This window comes from Myotis nattereri (genome assembly GCF_964212035.1).
Source record: "Myotis nattereri genome assembly, chromosome: X".
Taxonomy (NCBI): Eukaryota; Metazoa; Chordata; class Mammalia; order Chiroptera; family Vespertilionidae; genus Myotis; species Myotis nattereri.
In genome coordinates this window covers 116,818,680-116,827,339 of record NC_138078.1, presented here as the reverse complement: position 1 = coordinate 116,827,339, position 8,660 = coordinate 116,818,680, and positions in this window count along the sequence as shown.

The following is an 8,660-nucleotide window of genomic DNA, read 5'->3' as shown; positions in this document are numbered from 1 at the left end:
TGTATCTGGGAGAGGAACATTATAGGCAGAAGAGACAGCAAGTGCTGAGTCTTCCCAGAATGTTTGAATAAGCAAGTACTAGAGATGAATGAGGGAAAGTATTAGTCAATGAGGTCAAGCAAGTAATGAAGACCTAACTCTGTGCTGTCCAATACAGTACACATTAGCTGCATCTGGTTATTGAGCTCTTGAAATGTGAATAGTTCAAATTGAAATGTGATGCCAGTATAAAATACATACCATATTTTAGAGACATAGTGTGATAAAGAGAAGGTAAAATATTTCATTAATAATATTTTATATTGTTTATATGATAAAGAAATAATATTTTTATATATAGACTGGAATTTATTAAAAATAATTTTCATGTTTCTTTTAAATGTAGTTATTAGAAAATCTAAAATTGTATAAATTGCTCATATTAGATTTCTGTTGAAGAATACTGGGATATATCATATAGGTCCCAGTATGTGATTTAAGGATTTTGTATTTTACTCTGAGGTAGACAACCATTGGAAAGTGTTTATCAAAGGGTTCAATTTTCTAATTTCCACTTAAAATGTTACCTGGTCTGTTCTTTTGGCAATAAATTGTAAGGGCAAAGATAGATTAGATTTGAAGATATTACACTAATTCATATGAGAAATGATGATGGCTTGGGTCAGTTGGGTAGTTGTGGATATGATGGAAAGTAGTCAGACTCTAGATTTATTTTGAAGATAGAACCAATAGGATTTTATAAAAGGTTAAATGATGTGGAGCATGAGCAAAGCAAAAAGTCAAAGATACTCCCAAGTTTCTGGGAGGATCATTAATGGGCACCAGAAATTTTTTAGACAATAAAAAATTCCCTGCAGGTGGAATAGATTTTGAAAAAGAGATCAAAGGTTTTGATTTGAACATATTAAGTTTGAGATGATTATTACACATAGAAATAGAGATATTGAGTAGGCATTCAGATAGAAAAGTCTGGAATTGAGGAAAAAGACCTAGGCTGAAAATAACATTTGGGATTATCAGCATATAAATGGTATTTAGAGTCTTTTGAAACTGGATGTGATTACCAAAAAAATTAATCTAGATAGAGCAAAGAAAGATCTAAGGAATGAGCTTTGAAACCCTCCAATTCTATGGAATTAAGGAGGAAAGAAAACCCACAAAGAAACCTTTCCTTCTTCAAATGCATTTTACTGTTAAAATATTGTTTTTGTAATTGAACTTCATTCTCTGAAATCAGTAGACATTCCCTTTGCAGTTATTGAAGCACAGTCTTTCTTTCCTTTAATACCTCTGGTTTTCAAAGGCCCCCAGCCATTAGTCATATAATTCCGTGCCTTGAAATGACCAGTGACTAACCAGAACATCTAGCAAATTAATGTTAAGTGGACAATAATGATTTATTGGTTATATCAAGATAGCACATTGACCTTTTAAATGGAAACTCCAAATGTTCTAATTCTAAGATTTTGTAATAGAGGACTATTTAAAAAAAAATTATTGTCTAAAGTTTTACATATGTCTCCTTTTCCCTCAATTGACCCTCCCCCCCTAGCCATTCCCACCCCGGCAAGCCCCCACTGCCCAGTGTCTGTGTCCATTGGTTATGCTAATAGCATGCATACAAGTCCTTTGGTTGCTCTCTAACCAACTCCCTTCATCAAATTATGTTGATCATTATATCCCACATATGAGTGAGATTGTGATATTTATTTTTCTCCAACTGGCTTATTTTGCTTAGCATAATGCTCTCCAGTTCCATCCATGCCGTTGCAAATGGTAAAAGTTCCTTTTTTTTTATATCGGCATAGTATTCCATTGGGTAGATGTACCACAGTTTTTTTTAATCCACTCATCTGCTGATGAGCACTAAGGCTGTTTCCAAACCTTAGCTATGGTGAATTGTGCTGCTATGAACATAGGGGTGCATATATCCTTTCTGATTGGTGTTTCTGGTTTCTTGGGATATAGTGCTAGAAGTGGGATCACTGGGTCAAATGGGAGTTCCATTTTTAGTTTTTTGAGTGGCTGCACCAGTTTGCATTCCCACCAGCAGTGCATGAGGGTTCCTTTTTTTTCCACATCCTCACCAGCACTTGTTGATTTGTTAATGATAGCCATTCTGACAGGTGTGAGATAGTATTTCATTGTTGTTTAGATTTGCATCTCTTGGATGATTAGTGACTTTGAGCATGTTTTCATATATCTCTTGGCCTTCTGTATGTCCTCTTTTTAAAAGTGTCCATTTAGGTCCTTTGCCCATTTTTTGATTGGGTTGCTTATCTTCCTTTTGTTAAGTTGTATGAGTTCTCTGTAAATTTTGGAGATTAAACCCGTATCATAAATGTCATTATGCTCAATTAATATTTGACAAAGGAGCCTAACTGGTTTGACTCAGTGGATAGAGCATTGACCTGCGGACTGACGGGTCCCAGGTTCGATTCCGATCAAGGGCATGTACCTCGGTTGTGGGCACATCCCCAGTGGAGGGTGTGCAGGAGGCAGCTGATCGATGTTTCTCTCCCATCGATGTTTCTAACTCTCTATCCCTATCCCTTTCTCTCTGTAAAAAATCAATAAAATATATTTAAAAAATATTTGACAAAGGAGGCAAGAACATACAATGAAGTCAAGACAGTCTCTTCAATAAATGCTGCTGGGAAATTTGGTCAGATACATGCAAAAAAAATGAAACTAAATCACCAACTTGCAGCATACACAAAAACAAACTCAAAATGGCTAAAGGACTTGAATGTAAGATGGGAAAACATAAAAATCCTACAAGACTCCATAGGCAGCAAAATAGCAGACATATGTTGTAGCAATATCTTTACCGACACAGCTCCTAAGGTAATGGAGGCTAAGGAGGTAATGGAGGAATATTATAAGTTTATGCAATAAAACATTTTGTGTGCTGGGTCAATCATATAATATATGTGACTAATAATAGCATGATGCAGTGAAAAGAGCACTGCACCAGGGAATCAGGAACCCCAAACTTTATTCCTAGCTCTACCATTCATCAGCTGTCTCCATGACTTTTCAGATTGTCTGAGTAGAGTACAGGCTTCTGTTCAAGTTTTTGCTGGTTAAAACTAATGGCAACACAGAGGGCTTTCCAAATAGCTAAATCTATTTAATTTTAATAATGATCTACATTACTTTAGATTATTTCTTAATTGTTGAATTAAAATGGGTGATGGTAGATGACAATAGGTGTAGTGGGTGTGATAGTAGATGTCATTTTAAAGATTTTTACTTGGTACACATACACACACACACACCAGTTGGCAACTCCCATTTTTTATTTATTTATAAATGTTTCTATTCCGTGAGGTCTAAAAGTCTCTAAGAACCCCTAACATATTAGATGGGCTACTTCAGCTCTCTGGGCCTGTTTATTTCTGTACACAAATACATAGTAAGAGTAAACGTGAAAGAAAATGAAACACACTGGTCTCAATACAAAGCCTGATGGAAAAACAGGAGAAACAGATGGGGTTTTGGCTTTAGCTATATCTATAGAATTTTAGTAGAGAAAAATGTGAAGCAAATGTGGTGGTATATTAATGTCTGTAAAAATTGGTAGGTTTGATCAGGTCAGGGCACATACCTAGATTGTGGTTTCCATCCCAAGGTCGGGGTGTGTACAGGATGCAACCAATCGATGTTTCTAACACCAATGTTTCTCTCTCTCCCTCTCCCTTTCTCTCTAAAAGTCAATAAAAACATATCTTCCAGTAATTACTTAAAAATAATAAAACTAGCCCTAACCAGTTTGGCTCAGTGGATAGAGCGTCGGCCTGCGGACTCAAGGATCCCAGGTTCAATTTCGATCAAGGGCATGTACCTTGGCTGCAGACATATCCCCAGTGGGGAGTGTGCAGGAGGCAGCTGATCGATGTTTCTCTTTCATCGATGTTTCTAACTCTCTACCCTTTTCCCTTTCTCTCTGTAAAAAAATCAATAAAATATATTTAAAAAATAATAAAAATAATCAGCTCATGATATAATCCTTATGCCAAAGAGGTATGTTTTGGGGTGTCATATTCTGCTCTCCTTCATATTCAATGAGTCATAAAACTTGAAGTTTGTTGATAACCAAGAGCATGCCCCACAAAATGTGCAAGGTTTATTCTTAATGTGCTTAGTTTTTTAAATATGAAATTAACAGTCAAATAATCACTTTTACTGGTATATACACATACTCCTTTATTTATGATGGGGTTTTGTCCTGATAAACCCATTGTAAGTTGAAAATATAAGTTGCAAATGCATTTAGGACACCTAATCTACTGAACAACAAAGCTTAGCCTAGCCTACCTTAAACATGGTCAGAACACATTAGCCTACAGTTGGGAAAAATCATCTAACACAATGAATACACTATAGCGTATCTGTTATTTACCCTCATGATTGTGCGGCTGACCGAGAGAGCTGCAGCTCACTGCTGCTGACCAACATCACAAAAGACTATTGCTAGCCCAGAAAAAGATGAAAGTTCAAAATTCAAAGTACAGATTCTACTTGATGTATATGGCTTCCCCATCGTAATAAAGTTGAAAAAATCATTAGTCAAACCATTATAGGTTGGGAACCATCTGTACAGTGAAGGGAAGCAGAATTACCCACCCCAAAATGCATTTCTTTGACATAAGGATTATTTTAGGCTGATTATTTTTTAAAACAGCAGATGTTCACTATGCTTTTCTATGTTATCTCCCATAACTGCTCCACCCACTCCCACCCACCCACCCTGCCCCACACTGCCAACATCTTTTGTCTTTAACTAGAGGTGTTATTTAAGGTGAAGGCTTGGGCTATTTCAAGGAGTTACTCAGTTTCCCTGGGTCTCTCCCATGTACACAAAAGGTATACATGTTATGAAACTTTTGTTTGTTTTTCTCCTGTTAATCAGCCATTTATTACAGTGGGCCTCAACCAAGAATCTATAAGAGGGAAAATTAGTGTTTTCTCCCCCGCAGCAGTAAATCTTCATTCTTGTGTAGCTGTTGGAAGAAAGACCCATCTGAATTGCTGAAATGATAAATTAGGAATATTTTAAGAGGAATAGTTTTTAAACTTTCAAGGTTCAAATATACTATTAGTAGCCACATTTGAAAAATGTTTTCACATAAATGCTATTTTTAATTGTTCTTACTATCTGATAAATTAGGTAATAGAATATGCTTCTAGAACTTTTTATATAAACTCTCAAAGTACCAAAGAAGCTAATAATTTCCTGGAGATCTCAAAGGCAAATCATGGAAGAACTGGGTGTGAAGTCATTTGTCTCACTCTAAATTCCTTTTTTTATTCATTGTACCAGCTGTCTCTGAAAATAATGCTCTAGCAATTCTTTGATGGCAGAACATTTAGAATTAAGGATTATTTGCTTTTTTCATTTGTTTGCTCTAAAGTAACAAGGATGACTAAACTGCATGCTGCTTTGCTGATTGTACATGCCACAACTATTACTCATATGGACGATGATGTAAATGATGCCTCTCTGACCTGGAGTTGTGCAGCAGAGGCACTGATTGCTCAACTTTTCTGTAATCAACCATTCTCATTTTCAAGGTAACTAAAATCATACCAGGGTTAAAAAAGTGAGTTGAGAGAACATCTAATCCAACTACTTAACTTTACAGATGAAGAAACCTGCCTAGAGATTTTCTTTCAAATTTCTGAGATCAGAAACTAGTCTTTTTGATTCCTAACATGCTGCTCTTTACACAATACACAAGTTTTAGGTACAGGTTTGGTGATGGTGGAAACTTATCTTCCAAGATATTAAGTACTTAACCTAGTAACTTAGATGAAAGGTTATTATAGTAAAGTAATATAGTATATATACTGTACTGTCAGGGAGGGAGACATTTCCCTCTTACCCTGCTTGAATTCTTATGGCTGAACTAATAATAAAATTGACACAAGACAGATTAATAGGAGAAAACACAATTTTATTTCATGCACAGGGAGATCACAAAATCGATGCTCAAAGAGTGACTTAAAGGCAGGCAGCTTTTACATATTATTACACAAAGAAATAATAAATTTGTGAGGATTTGACAGGAGAAAGAAACTTAGGTTTGGGTGTTCATTAGTAAGAAATCTAAGCAAAGTTTGGGCATGCTGGTAAATTTGCAAAAAAGTAACAACATTTGTTTATACAGGTGTCTGAGCCCTGGATTCTCTGTGGTAATAAGGATGTCTCCCCCCCCATGTGCCCAAGGGCACTTTTCACCGGGGAGATTTATTTCTTGCACTCAGGAAGACAAAGGAGGGTTAAGGTGTTGTTCTTGCACTGGCTGCTTTTCAAGTAACTTTCATTCAAAATAACCAAAATGCCGAAGTGGCATATTTTAGGTGCCCTGTCTGGGCCCCAACACCACTATTACTTAGATTAGTGATTCCTAAACTTTAGTATACATCAGAATACCCTGGAGGTCTTTTTAAAAAAAGATGGCTGGCTGCCCGGCCGGCCTGGCTCAGTGGTTGAGCGTAGACCTATGAACCAGGACATCACAGATGGCTGGGCTCTACCCTCAGAGTTTCTGATGCAGCATGTCTGGAATAGGGCTCAAGTGTTTGCATCAGCAGCCAAAGCTGCTGGATCAGGGACCGCACTTTAAAAACTGTTGGCTTAGATAAAAGGCGTTTTTTTTCCTTTATTGATTAAGGTATTACCTGTGTCCTTATTCCCCCATTGCCCTCCACCCCCCACTCATACCCTCACAACCCCCCCCCCCGTGTCTGTGTCCATTAATTAGGCCTAATTAATGGATTATTAATGGTTGATTTCTCCCCCTTATCCCCACCCTCTCCTATCCTCCCTCTGAGGTTTGACAGGCTGATGGATGCTCTCCAGCTCCATCCATGCTGTTGCAAATGGTAAGAATTCCTTCTTTTTTACCGCAGCGTAGTATTCCATGGTGTAGATGTACCATAGTTTTTCAATCCACTCATCTGCTGATGAGCATTTAGGCTGTTTGAAAATATTTGCCAATGTTTTCACCGATAAGGGTTTAATCTCCAACATTTATGGGGAACTCATACAATTTAACAAAAGGAAGATAAACAACCCAATCAAAAAATGGGCAATGGACCTAAATAGATACTTTTTGAAAGAGGACATAAGGAAGGCCAAGAAACATATGAAAACATGCTCAAAGTCACTAATCATCTGAGAGATGCAAATCAAAATGATAATGAGGTACCATCTCAAACCTGTCAGAAAGGCTATCAACAAATCAACAAATGACAAGTGCTGGAGAGGATGCAGAGAAAAAGGAACCCTCGTGCACTGCTGGTGGGAATGCAGACTGGTGCAGCCACTGTGGAAGACAGTATGGAGTTTCCTCAAAAAACTAAAAATGGAACTCCCATTGACCCAGTGATCCCACTTCTAGGAATATATCCCAAGAAACTAGAAACACCAATCAGAAAGGATATATGCACCCCTATGTTCATAGCAGCACAATTTACCATAGCTAAGATTTAGATCAAAGTCTTTCAAAGCCAACTTATCTGCCACTGAAAGCTGTGTAAACTGTGGTATATTCATTTTTTGAGCCTTAGATTTCTCATCTGTAAATTAACATGTAACATGAATTTGGTATAACATGAAGCAATATACATGTAAAGAACAATATGCCTTGAGTCTAAGGCACTTGATACATAGTTGCCATCATTATATATTTTTTATCATTATTGATTTTATAAGCATTCAGACTCACTATGCACAGATAACTAAGTTAATCAACTATAGTCTACTAGGGCTCCTTTGAGATTCTAATAAATGGGAAAAAATGATTTCTCTTTTACATACAAATACTTATAAATTTTTGCCACTGAAAGCATTTGAAATAGTTTTGTCAGTAAAGTAAAATGTTTGGCCACCCAACTCCTACCACACCCCCTTGAGTTTAATAAACTCAATTTGTTGGGTAGAGCCCTACTTTATCTTCAGAACGCAACTGGTTTGAACTGCCATCAATTTGAGTCACTGGGGACTGCATTAATGTGGTGTTACTGTGTGTAATATGTTTAAGTATGGGGGGTCTTTGTTCAGGAAATAGAGATTTTATGGAGTTCAAATGCCCTCATTGATTGCTTGACAAAAATATCTTCAAATGCAAATGCTTACTGTCTGGAGGTAAATAATCTTCAAGACATTTGATCAACACTTAAAAAAAAAAGAAAAAGCCAACTCTTTTCAACCCCAAATGTCAGATGAGTGGTAAAAAGAATTCTGTTGAATGTATTCAGGGAGGAAAGTAATTTTTTTTCCCTGAGCACTCCTTGCTACTGTGCCACTCTATATTCTGGGGCTGGCCTCCTGGCAGATTGTTTCATTATCCAGTAGTATCATTAATCTTTTTTATTAGCACTTTGAAAAATAAACAAACAATGATTTTGTTATGTTTGACACAAGTAGTGCATTTTAATTTTGTAGGCTTGTATTATTGACTTGAAAAAATCTGCAACAATTCAGATTAAAATACCACACTCAATCCTTAACAATACAAAAACACTATTCAATGTGTAGAAATAAAATGGCATCTGTTATGCATATTAAATGAAGCAAGCTATTTTTGCATCATCCACATGGAGCTTTGAATTAGCTAGGAAAGTTAGTATTAATTACCGCTGAAAAATGA